Source organism: Cupressus sempervirens, chromosome 9 (genome assembly GCF_028749045.1).
Source record: "Cupressus sempervirens isolate cs-2001-9-10 chromosome 9, ASM2874904v1, whole genome shotgun sequence".
NCBI lineage: Eukaryota > Viridiplantae > Streptophyta > Pinopsida > Cupressales > Cupressaceae > Cupressus > Cupressus sempervirens.
In genome coordinates, this window is record NC_143126.1 from 490,748,208 (window position 1) to 490,772,239 (window position 24,032).

Consider the following 24,032-nt stretch of genomic DNA (forward strand, 5'->3'; position numbering starts at 1 on the left):
CTTAAAATTTGGTACTTCTGATTCACCACCCCGCCCCCCCTCTCATAAGTATATCTTCCCACTTGTGAATTTTAACAATTGGTATTAAAGCTAGGTTCTCACAAGGAGAAGCCTTACAGCTTGGAGAAAAAGATCTAAAAATGGAATTCTAAAAAATTAGATACATCTCATTCTACATTCTCTAGAAGAAACTAGGGAAGAATTGAGGAAATCCGTAAAGAGAAGAAGAGAGATTGCCATAGCTGAGAATGATACATAGTACAAGGAGATTGACACCTCAAAAGTGTTTGTTAATGGAGATTCCAAGGAATTTGATGTAGCAATAGCAGACCTGATGGAGAAAAATAGAGCTCAAGTAGAATAGATTAGAACTTTAAAGATTGAACAAGAATCACAAGCCATGATGCTTTGTGAAGTGACTGAACAAAAGAAGAGAGCTATTGAAGATAAAGCTATGATAGAAGATGACAAGAGAAACCTTGCCAACAAATTGGAGGAAAGGTCAATTGATCTTGCAAGAATTTCAAACATGCAGCTAGACACCCTAAGCTAGATGATGAATGCATGTCATGAACTAAATGTTAAGGACATTGAGATCTCCACACCGAAGATGCAAAATGAACAATTGCAAAATGACTTGAGAAGAGAAAAGGATATTGCAGAGAGCTTCAACAAACCTAATGAAGCCATCAAGTATTTTGAATAGCTACTAAAATCACCAAGATCCATTAATGACACTTCAAGATTAGGATACACCAGCACTAAAAAAGGTGAGTCATCAAAGACTACAGAAGAAAGAAGTAACAAAGGTAAGAACACTAAATCCACTTGTGATTTTTGTGGTAAAAAGGGACATACCTCTAATGTGTACAGGAGCAAGAATGCTAATCAGCATCAAAAACCTAAGAACATGGATAACTTTCACAAGTGCAACAAGCAAGGACATCAGACACATGACTGCAGGACTATCAGGACACCAAGATTTGAAGGTCACTACTACAATTACAAGAAGTATGGACATAGAGCTTTTGAGTGCAGAGCAAAGCATATGTGGACACAAAACCAACCAGCAAAGACCAAAAGTCATGGACATCACTACAATTGGGACTACAACACCAGGAAAAGTTGTCACTACTATCAAGAGTATGGACAAATCCCTGAAAATTGTATAAGAACACATTTTAATGGAAGCTATCGCAGATGGTTGAGCCAAACTACATGCTTTAGTTGTTTGAATACTAGTCATATTAGCAAGTATTACCCAACAAGATCAAAGGCACCTAACTCAAAGTTCAAAAAAGGAAAAGGAAAAGTTGATGTTTAACACATCAAAGGAGAAATGAATAAAACATGGAAGAAGAAAGAAGGATGTAGCACATCCAATGGAGGGATCACTTCACCTAAAAGGTCAAGTGGTCACACTACATCCAATTGAGAAAAAGAAGGTATATGGAACTGATATACAATTCTTTATCATACATCAATTCCAAGACAAGTACTAAAAAGGATAGATTAGCATGAATAGAGATGCAAAGTTAAAACTTCAAGTTTTCACAAGTGTTGCCGAGTAAGGAAAGTTGTCTTCAGATGCTGAGCAAAATCCTAGTATATTCTGAGTTGTATACCAAAGTTAGTAGAAGCCACTACAACCAAGTTAGTTATGGATGTTGAGTGAGGGGAAATTGTTATTGAAGCCAGGTAAGTGAAACTCCAATGTATGCCAAGTGTTGGAAAGACAATGGAAGCTGAGTAAAGTAGAATTGCTTAAGGAGCTGAGTGGACAGTTTTACAAGCACTAAGTATTAAATGCTATGAAATGAAGGGTATATAGTCACATTTTTTATCATTTTCCATCATCACAAATATAGAGCAAGAGCAAGAAGTAAGTAGAAAGGTTTTCCAAGCAAAGATTCAAGCATTTAAGTAGATTCCAACATAGATTCAACACCATTTCATCAATTTTAAGGTATTTACACTTGTGTTGAGCTATGCAGTTTTGTTATTTCTATGTGTTAAAACCCTAGACTATAGAAATGGCCTCTAACTCTAGGAAACCACAAGAAAAAAAGTCATTTGAGGTTCAACTAGTCAGAAATGAAGTTAAGAAACCTAAATTTAGACCAATCCCTGAGGTTACATAGAAAAATGACCTTGTCGGAGCTTTATCCATAATTCCACCTAAAGTGGTGATGGTGCAAGATGTGCAAAGATGTTACAATTGAAAGATTGGTGCAATAGGTGATATGGAAATCAAGGACGCATATGAAAAATTGTGTGAGAATGGAGTTTTGAAGGAGGAATTTCAAATTGTTGAGAGGAAGGGCTAAACCCATGCCCTAGATTTTCCTAAAATATTCAAGACATAACGGATTAGAATTGTGTTGAGTTGAATCCATGATGGAAGCCTTTGGTTGGAAGATGGACTTGTTAAAATATCCAAGAGAATTATACATAGGGTGACTGGGTATCCAACCCTAGAATGGCCTAAAACCCTAAGGAGTGACTCAAAAGAAGTCATAGAGAAGAACATTGGTGCAAAATGGAACAAGAGAGGGATGAAAATAGACACAATCAAAGATCCTCTTATTGAATTTGCAGTTAGAGTCATATCCCACAAATTTTACCAATCAAGCTGACTCAACAATGTTCCTTGTATTGCAGTGGATATTGGTTACAAACTTGTCAAAAAGGATCATACTTATGATCTAGCTAAACTACAACTACAACAGATTATGGAGAATTTGGGAGCTATAAGAAGAAAAAAGGGAGCCTAATGCAAATTTGAAGAAATTTTGATATGTTTTTTCTTTTATGTACATAATGAATTCCCTTCTTTTGGAAAGGCAAGCTGGAAAACAAATAGGTCTATATAGTCCAAGTGAATGAAAACATTGACCAAATCGGGGCAAATTTTGAAACAATCATGACTAGCTACTTTGAAGACTTCAAGAAGTCTATGAAATAGAGACTCAAGATACCTATTTCATTAGTTGAGTAGCACATAAATGATATATGTTTTTTAGTAGATATTGACTATGCATATATCCAAGCAGCAGTACCAAGGGTAAGATGGCTAAGGCCACTTGGTTATGAGATCAATATTGATGAAGCATCTATACCAATCATTGCTCTACTTGCAATAGGCGTAGATAAAAGTGCCCAATACTTTGGTACATATGATGTTGTAAGATCCAAGGTGGATATGGAACTAAAAATTTCTTCAACCTTGAAGAAAAAGGATAAATTGGTGAAGAAGCTTAAGGCTAAATTTGGTGAAGGCACAATAGAAGCCGAGGAAGAAGAAGAAGAACAGGGCTAGCAGTCACTTGCATTGACCCAAGGAATGGGTGAAGATACTGAAGAAGTAGAAGGTGTCGAGGAGGAGAAAACCAAGGAAGCACCTAAGGCAAAGGCAAAGAAGAGAAAGGCACAAAAATAGCCTGTAACTCAGCCTAGAGGAAAGAAAATAGCCAAACCTAACCCACCACAAGGGTAGACACAAGAGCTACAACAAAGGTGGCTAAGGAATAGGAAAAGAAGAAGGCCACTAAGTAGGGAGGACAAGAAAAGAAGAAGTAGAGAAGAAAGTATGTGGCACCTCCTGAGTCCTAAATCAGATGAGGAGAGAATTGAATCAGATGAAAATGGACAATTCAAAGTGGTAAGTCACACCACTAAATCTGATTTAGAAAATATTTGTGATAATATTAGAGATAATGCAAATTTATCAGGCTTAAAAGGTATTGATTTTAATAAGTTAAGTAGAGAATAAAAGAACATGGTGGAAGAATCAGTTTACACTATGATGGAAAAGTTCAAGAATACTCCACTTGAACTTAACAATACAATGCCTGAGGAGTTATATTCAATTATAGAAAATAAATGGAATTATTGCCTAAATATGGAAAAGGAAATAAGAGAGTCAACATTGGCTCATGTTATGCTTGAACTTACAAAAGGGAAAATAAGTAAGGAAAATAAGAAGCATGGGAGCAAATTTGCACCCAAGTATAGAGCCTTTAGTATACTACAAAATAAGATTGAAGATGTTGTAAAAAAGTCCACACAAATGTGAAAATTTATTTATAGACTAACAACAGTGGAAGAAGGAGATGCAGACCCCTTTAAAGGAAGAAACAATGATGAAGAAGAAGAGGAAAATGATAAGGAAGAAGAAGGAGAAAAATAAAAGGAAAGTGTTACAATGGAGAAGGACACACAAAAGGTTGATATGGCAACTGTTGAGGAGCAGAAATAGGAATAGAGTGTCCAAGACACACAAATACCACCACCAAGTCCTCCACATGTAACTCCCACACCTGCAGATACAATAATTGTAAAGGATGTTCCTGACACTTCTAGGCAAAACATAAACCCACTAACTATAGAAGACCTTAAAAAGATCCTTCAATAGACTACTCTTCAATCATAGTTATGTACTAACCTAGTCTTGGTGAGTGTCGAAGAACTGCAAAAAGTTGTAGCTAACATTACAAAGGAGAAGGTGAATCCATAAGAACTACCTTCACATATCCAAATAGCAACAAGTGGAAAACCCCAAGAGCAAGTTGTACAAGACACATCAGCTAGGGTTGATCCTGTTGGGACTAAAAATTGCATGGTCAATTTTGAGAACCATTGAAAAAATCAAGCCCTTAAATGCTTTTAAATGAGATTGTACTTGGTTGTTAGTCTGAGGCCTAAGAGGTGTTTAATGTTTCTAACACCTTTCATTTAGTGTGTCTATGTGTTCTATGAAGTTAAACTGACATTTTGAACCATTATGCAAAGTCCCATTTTGAGCTAGTGTCAAAATTTGCAATTCTGCCCAAGTGTCAAATAGCGATCAGAGGCCCAATTTGCATCTGAATATATTTTACCCAGGAATGTTTCATGACTAGAAACTTTGGGGATGTTTATTATGCATAAAAAAGAACCTATTTTTCAATTTTCAAGTCGTTTCAAATTCGTTTGACTAGGTTTTACACCCCCCAAAGTTGGTCATTTACTGTTTTGTGCATTTGACTAGTTGTTCACAATTCTAGGAAGCCCTGTTCGACCAATCATATCTTTGACCTAGTTGACCCAAATGAAAATTTTATTTTTGAATTGTGTTCCAGGGGTCAAATATTTCATATGTTCCAATTTTGAGATCATGAAAAATCCATTTGATCAATTTGCTAACATGATTAAAAACCCAGTTTATATTATTTTGTTACGGCTAAGGTATCCTGATTGATACGTACCCCTGTTCGGCACATTATAACTTTGATCCTGTGATTGGTGAGCCTAAATGGATTATATCATTGTGTTTTCTCATAAAAATCCTTCAAGTATGTCAATTCTCAAGTCATGAAAAATCCATTTGCATACTTTCATATGTCTGTACATTTGCCAAAAATTACTTTTTGACACATTTGCCAGTTAAAATTTCCAAGTACCTGTTTTCAAAAATTTGCCAAATGTGCCCTGTGATTCGTCATGATCCCAAACCATAGAATTAGTTTCTCTTCATAGCAAAGAACCCATATCCTAGTTTTTAGAACCCCAAGTGGCCAACAACCCAGTTTTATAATGCCGAACCTGAGCCTAGTTTATGTTTTTAACATTGTTTGCCTGGAGGATAATTGAAGTATGAATGTTCAGCAATTAAAATCTTTTGATCGAGAATTCCTCATGGGCTGAAAATTTGCAGTATGGTAGAGTGTGTATGATTGAACACTCATGCCAATTTTCATAGCCCGATTACTTGATTGGATCAAGTTTTAATTACAACCGGCAGGTCTCCAGACACTAATTCACAATTTGTAGAATTGATTAAAAGTGAGTTTAAAATAATGAATTGATGATCATTATGCATATGATTCAATCTTATGACAAAGCAAATGGTGGAAATGGTTTCTTAAAAGCAAAATACAAGGAGCATGTGAAGATTCAAGAAAGAGAGAATTTGGAAAGTGTTCCATTAAAGAGGTTTAGAGGATCAAAATATGATGCTGATTTGCCGACAGATTCAAAAGATAGTATTAATCAAGAAATTTCCACACCAATTAAAATCCACAAGCACAATGAAGCTTTTTGTTGTGAGTTTGCACATTGAATTAAGGAAAAGATTGCATAAAGGCTGCTCTCTCCCACATTGTAGTCTCAATTTGAAAGTTGAAGTTGAGAGGTAGTTTTCAACATGGAAGATGTGCTCCATGTCTAGAGAAAATAAAGAGTACAGCAGCAAGCATCCACAGAGGAAGAAGCATCCATGTTTTTAAAAAAATGAACAGATTTGCTGCTGAAACAAAGCTCAAGGAAGCATGTATCCACGTTTTTGAAGCCCATGGCTTCCTCCAGCAACAGTATCACATTTTTTAGAAGGGGGGAGCTTATTTTAAATGGCCATGTGCATAAGAAATGACCATTACAATGAAAAGTTTGTAGATTCATAGCAAAAAATGACCAGCAGGATGGAGCTTCACGTTTAGAATAAGAAACTCATGCCAAAGGAGCTGGAACAACTCACACATATGCAGCAAAAGAAAACCCATGCATTTAACAATCATAGCAAACAAAAAGAGCAAGAACCATTGAGGAACATTATCCCACATTGAGCAGGTGGGGAGCATTTTTAGTCTTTATATACTTTTGCACTCAAACATATGGTGTCAACAAGACAAAGTATTTTGAAAAGGCAAGGGAGGTACACGTGGTTCCTAGTCGGCCAAAAGGAGTTAAATAAATTTTGAAGGAAAAAGCATGCCCAAATGATGATGTCAGCAAATTGAAGCGGCCGAAAAACTTAAAATTTTGACAGGTCGCTATGGCACTTGCCAGAAAATCTCAAAAAATTTGGCTAGTGACTTGGCAACTTGTCCAAAAATTTCAAATCTGGCTCAAAGGTTAAATGAGCACGTGGGTTCTGCCTAGCTATGGAGTAGTGAACTAGTGAGTGACACATGGCAGAGCTTCCTGATGTGGCACATTTCCCAAGGTTTTGATGTGGTAGAGGGTGACAGATGTCGCAAGGTCGCTATGTCGCTAATGATGTGGCAAATGCTGACATGTTACAATGACATAGCGACTATGATGTGGCAATGATGACATGGTGACCGGTGACATGGCCATGAGATTGATGAATCTGGTGATGACACATGGCACCCAGTTGGAGGTGTCTAACAGTTGTGCATGGAAGGAGCGAATCAGAATATGCCACATGTCAAGGTCGATCAACCGAGTTTGACCCGGATAGAAAATGGTGGAGAATTTGAGAAATTTCAAATTTAAATATTTTATTATTTCTCCCATTTAAGTAATGTTTGAAACTTTAATATAGTTTAAACCATATAAAAGGTTTTAATTTTTGCAAAATAATGTGCAAACCTGTGACTGGAAGCTTGATTTTCAAAGGGACGTAACTGGGGCTATTTTAATACAAAATAGGCACTCCAGTCTACCATCAAAATCAAGAAGAGCTGAATTTTTCATTTCTGGAGTCAGGTTATGCACAGGTGTTCACCAGTTCACGTTGTAGGTCAGTTTGTGAAATTTGAGGTATTGGCAACAAAACAAGCAGATTTAATCTTTGAGCATCTGAATCAGTTACAGGGTAGTTTTGAAGACCTTTTGGAACCTGAATGTGAAGAAAATCATTCTTAAGCAGTTTTCTTACATTCTAGAAGTTAAATTGAACTGGATTTTTACTTTTATGGTGAATTCATTTTTGTATCAAGAATCAGTTACATCCTTTCATCATTATATTTTGAGATATTTTATGAGCCAAAATGAAAGGATTTGTTTTTCAGTTAGAAGGAGAAGTTAGAAAGAGGTTTTTGATCTTCTTGGGAAGGATTTCTAAAGGGACACTTGTTAATTGCAAATTGAATCTAAGAATTGCCTTCTCCATACATATTCTTTCTTCTTCTCTGAAACAGGTTGTTGGTTGGTTTTCTATTTCCAATTCTTGGAGCTCTGCTCAGGCTGTGAAAGCCACACACCCAGCATTTCTCTCTTGTATTAAGCAGCATCCATGTTTTATGCATATAGTTCTATTTTGGTTAGGTGATTTCATGAGTCATTTCTATATATCTTTCATGTATTTGGTTTCAAGGAAAGCAAATAAAGAGCAACAAAGGTTTTAAGTTCAGTTTGAATCTTGTCTCTTGATTATGGATCTGTTATTTCTTCTAATTTTTTATCAAAGAGCATAGATTAGGTTGCATTTCATTTAGGAATGTATGTGATTAAAATATCTTGCTGGTGGAGCAAAGAACCATGTAATTGCTTGATGATTGTCACAGGGTTTGCAGATTTCATGATAGGATGTTTTAAGTATGAGATTCATTCTGTAGCAGATGTCAGTTCACAAACTGAAGGATAGATCAGGGATCTTGATGTAGAGATATGTCTAAAATTTCTAGGAGATGTATGGTTATAATTCATTTAATTGCCCAATGGATAAGGCACTAGTCAGAGATAGGATCATTAAGTTCTGTTGCTCATACTTGGGTCTTGTTGTTATCAACATATTAAATCAATTTTCCCTTTTATGTTGAAAGCTATTCAATGTTAACCCACACTTAGCTTGCCAGTTTCATGAGTTATGTTCTAGCTATTTCATGCTTTTGACTCCTGGTTAAGTATAGAAGATTTAGGATTTTTTATCTGCTTTACATTAGATTCAGTGTATACTTTGATAACTGGTACCATATAAGGAATCTATAGGTTCACCTGCCTAGGTTTTGTAGAGCCTGAAGTGCAGAAGGAGTATAGCCTTATAGTTGGCCCAGGTTCTTGGTGAAGTGTGCCCATTATTAGAGATAGCTGCCCATAGACATATTCTTGCCTTGCATACTTGGTTATTCAAACACTGTTAAATCAGGAGCCAATAGATCCCATAGTACCAAACACAACAACTATCAAGGAGCAAGCAAAGGATCAAATAGGATAGAAGGATACCTTTGTTCCTACTACACAAGGACAAGGTGCACCACCATAGATCACAATAATAGATCAATGTAGAAAAAAAGAGGAGAAGACCCGTAAGGAGAAAGAAAAAGAGGCAATACAAACATTGGTTAATTTTCCTACAACAGGGACTCCTACAATGCCTCATAAGCCGAGCACTAAAGCAGTACCACTTCAAGTTTTAGCACTAGGCTCAAGCTCTACAAGAGTTGTAAGGGTACTTCACTACAGAGACCCTGCACTAGATGAGGACATAGTCATTCCAAAATATGACTATGAAAATATGAACATAGATCAAATAAATGAAGTGCAAGAGGCACTTGAGAGGAAGAAAAAGCAAGAGATACTCATAAATGAGTATAAACAAAGGCAAGCTTTAATTGATATTAAGAACATCTTTTTAGATGCATTAAGCTTGCAGGTACCTGATGAAACCAAGCCAATTATGGAGCAATTAGCTAATATAGTGGACTAGGTACAAAATGAAGACCTTGATACTAATGCCAAACTATTAGAAGGGTCTAAAAAGAAGTTCCAAATGAAAGTAAATGAAAAAATATCAAGTGAGATAGCACTATCTCAGGTGGAGCTGGCCAAAAAGATTGAAAAGATAAAAGCAGTACTTGAGAACATATTCTCATTGTACTCCAAACTATGTGATCCATCAATTTTCACACAAGAGACTAGTCAAAAGATAATGAGCTTGGAGAGGAACCTAAAAATATCAAGCATGCAGCTACCTAAGGATCCAACTTAGAGTGAGAATTATTTTGCTACTACACTTCACACATAGAAGGAATTAGCTATGTTAATAGTAGATGAGGCAAACATAAAGGCCAAATTGATACAACTAGAATCTACTATCACCCCTCACATGGAAGTTTTGTAGAAGGAACTAGCCTATGCTAAGAATATTTTAAATAAAGATCCCAATCTTTCTACACTATAAGGCCTAGTTCACCTTGCAATAGAGATAGCCATCTAGCTTAAAGCACTAGAAATTGCACTAGACAATTGGGATGCTACTCTGAAGATTGTTATGGAGGTAAATAAATCCTTTTTTGCAAAATATTTAGTTAATGTTTAGCACCCTTTGACATAAGTATCAAAAAAGAAGGAGATTATAAAATTTTGAGGAGATAAAACTAAGGGCGAGATAAGAAGATAAATTTTCAAAAGCCAAAAGGATACAATGACTACAAGAAAAGATGTGTGAAAAGGGGAGCAAAAATAGAGCAAATAGAATAAGGCAGAATAATAAGGCAAAGCATAATCAACATGAGACAAATCCAACATGAGAAATTGTGGATACAACAAAGGCACATCAGCTCAAGGGGAGATACAAATTTTGAGGTATCTTCACAAAATTTTGAAGAGCTTTGAAGTTTTGTATATATGCCAAACAAGATGTATATTATACTCATAGAGATCATATTCATAATGTTTAGTTAAGTTTTTTTGACACTCATGTCAAAGGGGGAGATTGTTAGTCTTAGATTGGTTTTGACAATTGAGTGTCAACACACTGAATAAATTTCTAAGTTGATGCCAAGCATAATTTAGATGCCAAGCTATAGTATGTGTCGAGCCAAAAATTCAATAGGTGTCGAGTTATTCAGATGCTGAATAGATAGATAGTGTCGAGCAAGTTTCAAATGCCAAGTGACAATTGATGCCAAGATAGTATATGTGCCAAGTAAAGTATAGGAGCCGAGCAAGATAGAATTCCTTTAGATGCCAAGAAAGACAAAATTCCCATATATGTCAAGTAACAGTGATCAGTAAGTGCTAAGTAACATAGAATCAACATAAGAGTTTGTGTCCTCACAAACTCAGATGTAAACCATTTTTTAGCCAACTCAAGATGAATCTCGAAGGATCTTAAGGATAAGATCAAATCTTTTTAATTTCTTATGAAATCAACATGCAACCAATTAGAAATATAGAAAGAATTAAGTGAAAAAGATGGATGAATCTCAATCATAGATTCATACCTAACCCTAAGTCTCGAAACCTTTTTAAGGAGGTCGAAACCCCATAATTCATGATGATATGAGAATGCAAGGAGAGAATGCTAGTGAAGTTTAAAGGGGTATAAAGACCTAGAAGAAGGATAGCATTATAGAATCAGGTTATCAAAATAGAGTATCAACACTATGAACAGAGTCATATCAGATCAAGGAGGATGAGATCAGATAGGTCAAGACAAGGATCTAAAATCAACAATTGAGGATTGAAAGTTATCAGGTCATCACATTCTACTATACTTTCTAGCCATTGTATTAGGAGAATGAAAATCCTATGATGATAGGTTGGTTTAACATCCATAATGTCAGGGTGACATTCCAAGTGAGTGTTTGTAAATCTGTTAGAAAGGTCACATTTAACAGTGTGTTAGAGCCTTTAACAAGATAGGCCTTTCACAAGGTAGACCATTATTGATGGTTAAACTTTGTAACCTTAACTAGTTACATATTGTTGCAGTGATAAGTTGTGGGTGTCATCCCCACCCCAGTTTTACCTTCTCATTTTAGAGGATTTCTAGGTGATCAAATCTTGTGTTATCTATTTTCATGCATGTCTTTATTTTCATGTAAATTAGCTATGTTACATGCATGTGATTGATTTTAGTTAAAAAATTTATAGCTTAAAATTTGGTACTTTTGATTCAGCCCCCCTCTCAAAAGTAAATCGTCCCACTTGTGAATTCCAACATTATGACAGTAACAATGTAAATATTTTTCTATCTTAAGGACAACTATCAATATACTCTATGCCTAAAGGTTGTTGCATCTCACACTATATAAATGAGATCCCAAGGCTAGAGAAAGGGTCCAATTCATTGTACAATTTTAATTTTACTAAACTTTGTTTGGTCTAGTTTTTCTTGATATGAACTCTTTGATGTATTTCATCTACAAATTCTAAGAATACATTAATTGTCCATTAGTATGGTGTCTTGTTTTGAGTTATTATGATTATTACCCAATCTCATATAATTTCCAAAGAAGATTAATGCAAATATTAATTGTCCCCATTGTCTTTTCTCTCTAGATCTTGTCTCCATTTTTAGTGACTAGTTATTTTGAGATTGTATGAGTAAAGCTTGTTTAGTTTAATGCAACTAGGATAAGTTGTATGTCAATTAATTATTGTTGTTGATTCAATGAATTACAAAAATTCTTCAATGAATGTGGCAAGATATCTAGGCATTAGGAAGGATTTATGTAAGAATGAGTTGTAGAGAGAATTGTTGATTATATTGATTGTAATGCAATCAATTAGGTCAAGGAAATTGGATGAACTCTGAATCGCAATGGATAAGGCACCAATCAACTATTTCAGTTAACATATGAAGAGATCATAGATATATGTCAAGAAAAAATCTGAAATCAATATCAATGTTACTTTAAATGTATGAAGAATGTCAAAAATGGTCAACACATATTTACATTTGATATCTGAGTCATAGTTAGTTGCTTTTACCCAGAATTATTTGTAGATCTAAGACAAATTATGACCAATCTGCTATAACGGATGAATATTGTCGTAAAATTTCATGGAATGAATGAAATGTGGATCTAATATCAATTTGTGAATCTTTTATCCCTCAGGTACACCTACCTTGGTTTTGCAAAGCCAAAAGAGTAGAAAATCTTTTATGATTTTGGTGAAGTTGGGTCCAAATCTGAAGAACATATAATTTTTTATAGGAAGTAGCTAACCCTTAGGTTATTGTGATCTTAATCATATTGGTATTAAGTATTTTTGTCTTAGTAGTATAAAAACACCAACAGTTACTACGAGAATCAAAGAAGTGTTTACGCACTTAGAATAGGATGAGACTGAATTGTTAAACCTTTGAAAGAAAAATGAAATCCTAAGGGGATATTTGAATGAAGTAGTTGGTTCATTAGATCCTAAAAATCTTGAGGAGAATCTACATGTAGCACTTGATAAAAGGGATAAGGAGATTGTGCAACTAGATCCATTTTTGAAGGCTTGTCAACAATGGTGAGAAAGTTTTGAAGAGAAAGGTATACATATTATTCAAGGAAATCTTAAATTGCTACACCACATGTAGAGTAATGAAGATAAGCTATTTTCTATATTGAACCATGATTTTGGGTTAATGGATGAAGTACATACCTGGGGTAAAGATCTGCAAGCATTACAGTCAATAAAGGGTCAGAGGTATCAAATGTTGATGAATGTATATACTACAGATGAGTTAGATAAGATAGATTATTGGATAGAGAAGATTTTGGATAGAAATAAAGTAATGGAAAAATTACACATGGATATTCATAAGCTCAAGGATCAAACCAAAGAGCAGATTTTGGAGGCAAAGAGACATTACAATGATGCTTGCTTGGGAATTTTTGAAGATGATTCAAGAGATAGGCTTATGACTATGCAAGTAGTTGTAGAAAAAATCCGAAAGAATTTTGAAGAAGCTTCCACTGATGAGGATATTAGACAAGCATTTAAGATCGAAGAGGCATTGCTAGAATTAGATGTGAAATTGGGAGATTTTAAAGACACTTGCATAGAGGTAGCCAACTATAGGCAAAAGCTAAAGGATAAATATGAAGATTTATATTTTCTAAATACAACCCAAGTCACAGAGATTATAGAGAAATTCAAGAGAAAATACCAAGACATAGCTCTAGAATGAAGGGGAACAAAACCCAGAAGCCAGAATTTTAGTTTTCACACTTGGTAAAATTTTACATTTTTTGCACAAGCTTCCAAGGTGTGCTAGGTGCACAAGTTGTGCTTCTTCCAAGGTACATCAATTTTTTTTGAAGAATTTAGAGGTGCAGTGATAATTAACTTCTAGTTCCAAATTTAGAGCTTTCCATACATCAAAAATGCATTTTGACGATAATTTAACTCTTACAAACCTACAGAGAATGTTGAGCTTCTATTTTTGGCATCTCTAGAGACTTCTACATTATCCAATGTGTTTCTTCTTATTATTTTCTCATGCTTTCTTTGTTTTAAGACATATAAAGGCTCATGCATCTATTAAATGATATAAATAAGGATGGAGTCCTACGTAGCACCAGTTAGAGAGTCAATTTGTACATTAATATATTTGTTTTATTAGTTTAGAAGCATATGTTTGCACAAAGAGATCTCTCACTCTCAACACAAATTGAAAAGAGAATTTCTTATAAATTTAGGAATATGATATATATTCTAGATCATTATTTTGATGCAATAATATAGGCTATTGGTGCTAGCATTCAAAGTGTAGTTATTCTTGCATGAGTGTGTTATATTTTGTGAATGTATGTTCATGAAGTGTAATTGAGCCAATAGTTTTATTGTGTTATTTTGATTGAGCGATCTTTTAGTTCTAATGTTTTCAACGTGTTTACAAATTCCACTTATGTATCAAATTGGAGAAGAGATCACCCTATTGTTCTTGCATTGCTTTTTGTCTCACATGAGTGCACTTTCTGTGGCCTTACAATCTAATGAAAAGTGAAACATCTTACTGTTACTAAATTCCCATCAACAATTGTAGTAGTGGAATTAAGGAAATTTTGCTCCTATTTGTATTGGTTACCTACTAATCTTTTTAAAGGCTTAACTCACAGACATATTGTTTCTATGGCTTATGTTCGTTATGAATTTACTTTTCAAGTCATTTTCTTAAACTTCTTGTTACCCTATCTTTGTTATTTTCTTTTACAAACACTTGGTTAAATTAGGAATTCATATAGTTTCATAGTTAAAATTTTATTCATTAAAAAACAAAAAAATACAAAAATATATTTCTTTTTGTGTGGTTATTCTTTTGAGATAGCAAGCAGATTCAACATCTTATCTGAAATCAATCAAAACCAGCAAAGGCCTCCCTATGAACAAATACATTTATCTTCTACTAAGAAGATTCTAGTAGGTTGCAAGATCACCCAAAACCTTGGAGTTGATCCCAGATTAGCTTTTCAAGAGAGGGATTTGAAATGATTCTTGCCATCAAGCATTGTGCAAAATGATAGCTCAACATTATCCTTGATTGTTGGATGCATGAAAGATTGAAGGACATCATTGTCACTAGTGGAAACTTCTTGACCTTTAACCATAGAGACATAACGATAGATTGCCATGTGTTTTATGACATGTAATAGTAACACAGAAAGTGCCAGCAAGGTCACAAGAATCTTTTTGTAAAGGTTCAATTGGTTTGACTGCCAAGTCAAAGGGTTTGATGTTGAATCAACATGTATTTTATTTCTTGATCATCATATTTTTGTGAATTGACAACCCTTTTCCAAATTTAAAATAGAATGCCACCCTATTTTTTGCAACACATTGATGAGAGTTAAAAGCTTCTTGTGTGAATTGATACAAAGATTGTTACAAAAAAAATTGAGAGTTTTATTCTACAAAGAGATTGTTAAAAATTTGGAATGTGATATTTGAAAAAAAATTGTTAATGCACCTTGCTGAGTCATGAGCTTATCTGTATCAAACAATCCACTACAATGATCAGACAAAAAGTGAGAAAGTCAAGTAAATATTTCTTCTGCCTACAAATAAGAATTATGATATCCTCTAACTATTATTCATAATACCTCCAAAGAAGGGTTTCTTTGAGAAAATTGATTACGCTACTAGAAATATTCATGATGATTCTATGGAACAATTGAATGAATCTACCAATGATGCCGCACAAATAAAGAAGTTGGTCCCTATAAACCATAGGTTAAAGGTCGCAGATGGTTTATGTGATAGGGGAAATTGGACCCGAGATGTGGTGACATCTAAAACTAGGCTACAATTGTTCAAGAAATGGTTTTCTAATAGAAAATTATTTGCTCCTCATGGTAATGTCTATAATCTTGACCTAGGTAAACTGGTAGTCCCTGGAGTTTTTATGGACTCATACATCCTCACTGCTATATCCCAAATATTATGATTCAATAACTTGAATGGTAAGAGGAACCAATGGGCAATATTTGATAAATATTACTACTAAAGAAATCCAAGGAGTTTTTGGAATGGATCCTACTATATAATATCATGAGGTTATTGGCTTTCAATGTTTGGAGAAGGAATACTTGTTTCACAAGGATCGGATTAGGTAAGGGGCATTAAGAGGACATTTGGCCGCAATTGGAAATCTGACATTTTTCACAACCTCAGTCAAGGAACCTTTTTAAAAGTAGTTTTTCAATTCTAGAGCCATAAATATATACATGTCTTTATGTATGGTTTTTCATGAAGATGAATAAGAATTTATGCCAATAAAATTCATGTATATGATGGTGCAAATTTCTTCATTTGGAGGTCATATTATTTTTGATTCCACATCTTTTATAGCTAAGGAAATTCATGTGGGTTTGATAGGGATTGCAAAAGGAAAATTTGAGAAAAAAAAATTGGTTTTTACTCTTTTTTGATGCATATGTTTCTATCTAAAGGAGTTCAACATTTTGAAAAGGAAATGGTTTTGACAAGAGAGCATGATGGGGAATCTCTTCCTGTATAATTATGGAGTGCAAACATGACTCAAAATATAGAGGAGGCCAATTTTGTAAGATTTGATAGGTATTTTGCATCGAGGTTGAGAAACCTTTTGTTGAAAGATAACCCTAGAATACCCAAGGTACTATTGGATTTCATTAGGCCCATGGATAGCCTTAATAATTTGAAAGTCTCCCATAATTGGGCAAACATTATACCATATCCACTATATATAGTTTTCAAAGTGTATGGACTCTAGGGAACTCCACATGTGTTACCCTATCAAGTACCTCTTAAGGTAGGGCTAGCTGAAATTCTATGGCAAATAGGTGGTTTGGAAGAATCAGAATTATATGGTAAGTCTAGTAGCTCTATTTTCCCATCCTACACTATGGCTCATCAATTCATAATTACAAAGGGTAGCTAGCTATTTCTATATAAAGTGTTAAGCCCATATAAAATAATAGTATCCCATCATATATTCAATGATAGTGAGGGATTTTTTGAAGTTTTTAGAAAAATGGCTAAGACCAGTGCTCGCAAACATGAATTCTATTTCCCAGAGGACATGGTAAGAAATGAATTATCCCTTCAGGAATAAGAAATCAAAAAAGAAAAATGGAGAGTTTATTCTAGGGTGTTGGAATTCATTAACTATTTTGAAAAAGACTATAGTCCTTTAAAGGATGCTAAGGCATCAGCTGACAAAGTAAATAAATTGATGATAACCTTTGTAGAGATCATATATACAATCAATGAAAAGAAATCCCTTCTTCTCAGTACTTATGCTGATAGAGCAAGGGAGGTAATGAAAATATTAGCTTTCACTCCTATAGTAGGTTTGGGACAATTGATTATCAAGAAGAAAACTGGTTATAGCATAATCAAAACTAGGGAGTGGATGATTGCCAAGTGAAAGGAAATGGTTGGGTCAACCAACACTATTTTGACAAGAGGACTTCAATTGGAAGAAAGGCCTAAAGAGCCAATGCCTAAGAGGCAAAAAATGCAAGATAGGCATGTGTCACAAGGAGGAGATTACAATCTAGCTCAATCTCCCTTGAATATAGGAGAGGAACAACTTACTGGAGAGAAAATTGAATAACTTGGATCCCAAGGGGGGGTGTTCATTACTATTGTAGAATTAGAAGAAGGAAATCCCCAAGAACCTTCTATGCCTAGCCTTGAATTAATTGTTTCTGAATTCAAAGCAAAGGAGCTAGATCCTATAGTAGAATAGGCTATCGATGAGTTCTTATCAGATGTCATCTTTGTCAAATCAAGAGCTTTTTACCAGTTTTCCTACAAGACAAATATTTAGAACTTTGAAGAAATATGTAGCAAAAGAAAAGATAAGCATCCAAAAAAGGAGGATTCAATTATACAAGATGAGATAAAGGCTAAAATGATGCAAGAATTTAGTATTCTAACTCCTAAAGAAGGAAGAAGAATGATTAGATCATCTAGAGTTCTACTCTATACAAATTGGAACATTGCAGATGCAATGGTATTCAATATTGTTACCAAGAAATTGAGTACAGATGAGAAGAAGAAAAAGGCACTCATTAGTGCTAAATTTACTAAGGATCATGTTGCCTTAGTCATCTAGTCTCAAAAAGGAGGATCTAAAGCTAGCTACATTCAAACTAGTGACTCTTAATTGATGGTAAATTTGAATGTCAATAGAGTAGAGGATGCTCCTAATGAAGAAGTAGCAGAGATCAATTTTGAAATGACTACTCTCACTTTAGCCACTGCTAAGAAAGAGAAAAGATATAAACTAGATTTGTAGGAAAATTATGAACAAGTCCTAGATTCCTATAATAAGGAAGTCTAGAAGAGGATTGAGCTTGAAAATAAAATGATAGGATATAGAGGACAGTCTAGCAAACCCAGGATTACTTATCCTCCTTGTCCCCCAGTAACACCTTTCAACACACTTCCAATTATAGAAATCCCAAGTACTCCATAGGAATCCCAATTGCATACATTCAAAGAGCTTGAAGAAGAAAAGACTAAATTATGGGCAATGCATGTGGAATTGGGTATTAAACATGAAAATAAGATAAGAGATACAATCTTGTATCTAGTAGATAGGGTAAGTTGTCCCACCTTTTATTTGGAATTGTCAAAAGTAGTGGAAATATGGAATGAATTGAAAAATAATGAGGCAACTTTGAGGCCAATTATAAATAGATGGATTAGTAAGGACAGTGATTCTATGTTGTTCAGTTATTATTGTTTCTTGTGAGCAAGTAGAGAAAACTTTTCATCTGACTAATGACCTTTCTAATTTTGATAATAAGAGGAATATGCTATAGAGGAGAATTAAGAATTATTTTTCAAAATACCTTGGTAAATATTTTGGTTTCTTTCCTTATGAGATCAAGGGCATAGGTAAATTAAAGGATAAAGAAGAATGGGCTAAATAATTATTTGAGCTGATGAGCATTAGGCTAAATAAAGTGATAAAAGAAAAGTATTTCATCTAGTTTTCCAAGATAACTAAGGAAGTTGTACAGGTTCAAATATTATTTGATTCTTTCAAAAGGGATTTTTTTGAGATAGAGAAAATAGGAGAAGAGATCCTAAAATAATATCAAGAGATACTAAATTTCAATTGACCAGATGATGCACTTTTTAACAAGTGGATGATAGAATATGTTCAAGAAGAGAAGTTGTTACTAGAAGAGGTTGAGGAGAAATATGTGGATGAAGATGAAGAACAAATTATTGATGCATCAAAAGAAAGAAAAGGGGAGAAAATAACTACAACAATAGGCATGGCTACTCAAATTGGTGACCTGACAAAAGAATAACCAATTCTAACTATGGACATGACAATTCAATCTGATGATCTGGAGGGAGAGCAACGAGTTGTAATCAATTTTCAAATATCAAAATGTGATACATCATGTAAAAATTAGATGGTCCCACATTTGGAAGGGAAACAAATACAAATGGAGAAATCATCAAATGAAGCCTCACAACAAGAAGAAGTTACAATAGAAATGGTCCCACTACAAAAAGATCGATGATAAAGACATTTTATTGTAGGGTGAAAACAAATACAAAGTTTTTTGTCTTTTTGTGACAACAATGGCTTTGGTTCTTTTGTAAGTTTTATTGTAAGGACAACTATCATTTTTATGTTAAGCCTATAGCTTGTTGCATCTCATACTATATAAATGAGATCTCAAGGCTAGAGAAAGGTTTGAAGTCTATGTAATTTTTAGTCTTATGATATTTTGCAATCGGTCCAGTTAGCTTGGTGTCAATTTTTATGATGTATTAATTCTTGAAAATCTGAGAATACATTGATATGAAGGATTCAATTGTCTATTTTTGAGTTATTCTAAGTTATACTAGGAAATGTATTATTTTCAAAGAAGATTAATACAAAGAAAATTTCTGCCATATCTATTTTTCTCTAAGTTCTATCTCCATTTTATATACTGGTTATGTTGAAATTCAATGAGCAAGGTTCATAGAATTTAATGCAACTAGGATAGGTTGTATATTAGTTTTTTGTTGCTTTTAATTCAAGGAATTAAGTAAATGCTTTAATGAATTAATAGGATTTCTACTCAGATGGGAAGGATTTTTATAAGAATGGGTTTAGGGTTAACTATTGATGAAATTAATTGTAATTCAATTAATCAACTCTAAGTTTTTGCTGGGTAGACTCTATGTGGCAATGGATAAGGCATTGATCACCAATTCAGATGCATATTGAAGAATTCATATGGTTGGACAAACTATACATTTGAATCAAATAAATCTTTACTTTCATGTATGAGAAGTTTAATCACTGGTCAAACTTGTTTGCAATAGTTTCCTGTGTCTCATAGTTAGTTGTTGTTACTATGAATTATTTGCAAAATTAAGAAGAATTGTGACCATTATCTGTTATAAGGGATAGATATGAATAAATAATATCAGTGAGTGAAGTGTAAAGCAAGTATCAAATATCCAATCATTTTATCCCTAAGATGCACCCATCTAAGCCCTGTAGAGCTTGAAGTGTAGAGAATCCATGTGATTCTATTGAAGTTGGTCTAGATCTAGGGAGAATCTTGTTGAATATAGGACTTAACTAACCCTTAGGCTTGGTTTTACCTTTTGAACCCTAGTATCAGGTCTTTTGTTGCCTGGTTTTTTTGAAACACCAACAATATGATTATACCATACATTGCATTCTTGAACAAGCTCAAGGGCTTAAACAACCATAGGAGATCTTGTAGCGTCAAACAAACCACTAGACTTGAGTCTATTTGTGATTGGGTGAATTGGCCAAGAATCTAGTCTTCTATGTAGATAAGATAGATCATAGAAATGGAAAGAAGTGTTCATTAAATCCTCTAATTTTTTGACCAAACTAGGCAATTTCATTTGTATCTTAGTCCTCAAGGCCATAAATCACATATGCTTAGAACATATTTGCACATAAAAAGAAATAGTGTTATTGCTAGATATCATGAAAAATTTCCCATAAGATCTTTTATCTAATTTGAATATAATAGTTAAATTTTGAATCTCTCATGTCATACAAGTGGGGCATGAAAAGATGACCAAATTAGGCTAATTAGGGTGATAAAGGTTATATTTTCCATTAATGCACTTGGAAAATAACTTTATTTCAAATAAATATGCATTTAAGAGTGATCTGCACCACTTAACTTCATAAATTTTACCTTTTAGGCTTGGTTTACAAAAATGACACTTTTCTAACAATTGACTACGATCTAGTTAATAAGCTCTAGAGGCCTTGAGGGACAAGAGTTATCCCTTTAATCAATTGATGAAATAACTAATATCTCCCACATCACAACTCATGTCTTTAATGTTTCACCCATATAGCTACTTGGATATTTTCTAATACCTTCAAAATTTAACCTATTCACCTTCAATCTACACTCTTCTTTTCTGAAATTGAATACTTCCTTCTAAAACTTCACTTTTTTTTAATTCTCCTAAGTGTAGTGCATCCCAAGAATCTTTGACAAGTCTTTTATGTTCAAAATGACCCTTGACTTTGTTACCTTTGCCCTATTTTGTACTCACTCATCAAGAGCATATTTAAAACCACACCTTTCTAAAGGGATTATACTTTAACTAAAGTGGTTGACTCAAAAAAATTCATTAAGTCTTCCAAAGGATCATCCAATTGTAATTTGAATTCTTTTGAGCATATATACATTAATTATTAACCACATTTCTACTTTTGGAAAGCAAGATTACACTAGACGCGAACAAAGCATCAAAGGTGATTCTCCATTTTGACTATTTTTCTCACCAAAAATACTTAGCCAAATGTTCTATATGCATGTGCTTTCCCTTAGTGCCTTTAGGATCCCATATATATATATATATATATATATATATATATATATATATATATATATATATATATATATATATATATATATATATATATATATAACTTCTCCAAATTCTAGTTTTAGAAAACAAGAGATGAGGCTCCACAATGGACATTGCATAACATCGAGGGGCTTCTTCTGAGCTCAGACATTCACTAGTAGATTTGGTGTTAATATTTGACCTTATGTCATTTTCCACTTTTTTTAAAGTTTTTTTTATTGTTAAGATCCCAAGTTGGTTGAAAATTTGACCAACATGAGTTTTTTTGGTCAAAATTTTGACCAACATGGATTATAAACAAACAAACAAAAATGTGTGCGAGAGGAGAGATTTTCACTATGATTTCACAAGCATGGGAGGAAGGATAACACAAAAGATAATGAGGTGAAAGAAAAAACACTTGATTTCATCAATAACTACAAGAATGATTTCATTGAGAACTAGCATAGTGATAATGCAAAAGCTGAGTTCTATTCCTTACTTGGTCTCTATACTACTTTACTTCTCTTTTTCAAAGTGATACAATTTATAGCTTTCCAAGGTATCATTGATGTCATGAAGCATGGAAAGAAAATTCATCTGATTGATCTAGGAATTTGAATTAGGTATCAATGGATGATGTTGATTCAATCCCTCTCTACGAGATCTTCTTCTTCTACAGTTAAGCATCTCAAGATCATAGTCATTTTTGTGAATTCTGATAACCCAGAAGACAATAGAAGAAGACTTACAAATTTTTCTAAATCTCTGGAAGTCTCATTTTGGTACAGCCTAATAAAGATCTCAAAACTAGAGGATATTAATGAAGGTTTATTCAATGTGAAAGCATGTGAGTTCATGCCATGAAAGTTCCAACTATTTTCAAAACTTTTTTATATGAATCTGATAAACAAAGCTCATTTCTCTAGTAAGTCATTTTTTTAGGAGGAGTGTTCCCAAATAAAGCTCAAAGAGATTATTCGAAAGGAGTGAAAAATCATCAATTTTTGAGTCATTTAATCAGCTCTTTGGATGCCAGAAACCCATTCATCATTTGCTCCATGGAGGAAAATGTAAGAAAAAACATTTTTTTGAAGCCCTGTTGTTAATATTCTGAGCAACAATATGTTTTTAGAGGGGGAAGTTTTATTGTTTTTTAATTTAGAAACAAAGCACCCAAGTTAATCTAAATTTTTGGAATTTCATTATTTTTTTGTAGATTGTAAAAATTTATATACCTAAGAACTTTACATTAAAAGTTTCTTTACAATAATGCAAAATAAGGGTTGTCGTACAGTTGTAAAAAATTGCTCTTTTGAAATAGGGGTAGGGGTAGGGGCAAGGGCATTTGTTGTCCCAAACAATAAAACCAAAATGTCCATTAAGCTATTTTTCCTTAATGTTTGGTTTTGTATACAGCTGTCAATATCTTATTATGGAGAAACAAGTAAATTTCTTTGAGCATTCTTGCTAGTGGCACATTCATATGGCTACGTTTATAGTGGTTGGAGTACCACTTGTGATGCTGATTTGCATCAGCCTTGTATTTTGTATGACAATCTTATTTCTCTAGTCAAATGTTGCATTTTTCTTTAATAGGTTAGACTTGTTTTCATATTTTATTATAGGTTAGGTTAATTTTTCTATGTAGTGGCTCACAACATAGTCTATCTTTAATGGGTTTTTTGCTTTAAAAAAAATTAAGCTTCATATTTATTTCTTTTCAAATCTACTCCAAGTGTTCCCCAAATTTCTATTCTAGAGAATATCTTTATTGATGTTTCTATTACTATCAAAAATGAAATTTAATTGGTTCTTAATATTTCTACAAGATGTTGCAATAGGGAAAGACATCAAGACAATCCTTCTAGTATTTTTCTTTTCTTATATAATTTTCTTTCCTACAATCTTATATCATATTCATCCATTAAACTTGAGTCACATGGATTCCAAAATGCAATTTTTGAACTCTAGAGGTTGCAGGAGGTTTGTTTATTGCTGCTAAAATTAGCAGTTATTGCAACATTTTAACAATATTTTACATAGGTAAGCTATTAAGAGTTTTCCCTAAGTTTCTTTTTACATCATTATTAATAGTTTATTTCATTTGTTTTGAGTTGGATTGGTAGCTAGTCTATCTAGAAAGAGAAAAACAATATGATTTTGAAATATAGAAAGATGACAATGGTGCTATTTAGGGCCTTATCCATAAAATCAAGGAAAATATAATGATT

At 33.6% G+C, this 24,032-nt stretch overlaps 1 pseudogene; it reads left to right on the forward strand.

Annotated features, from left to right (window-relative positions):
* LOC149539467 (reticulon-like protein B8) overlaps nucleotides 1-24,032 on the forward strand; it is an 80,764-nt pseudogene that overhangs the window by 26,337 nt on the left and 30,395 nt on the right.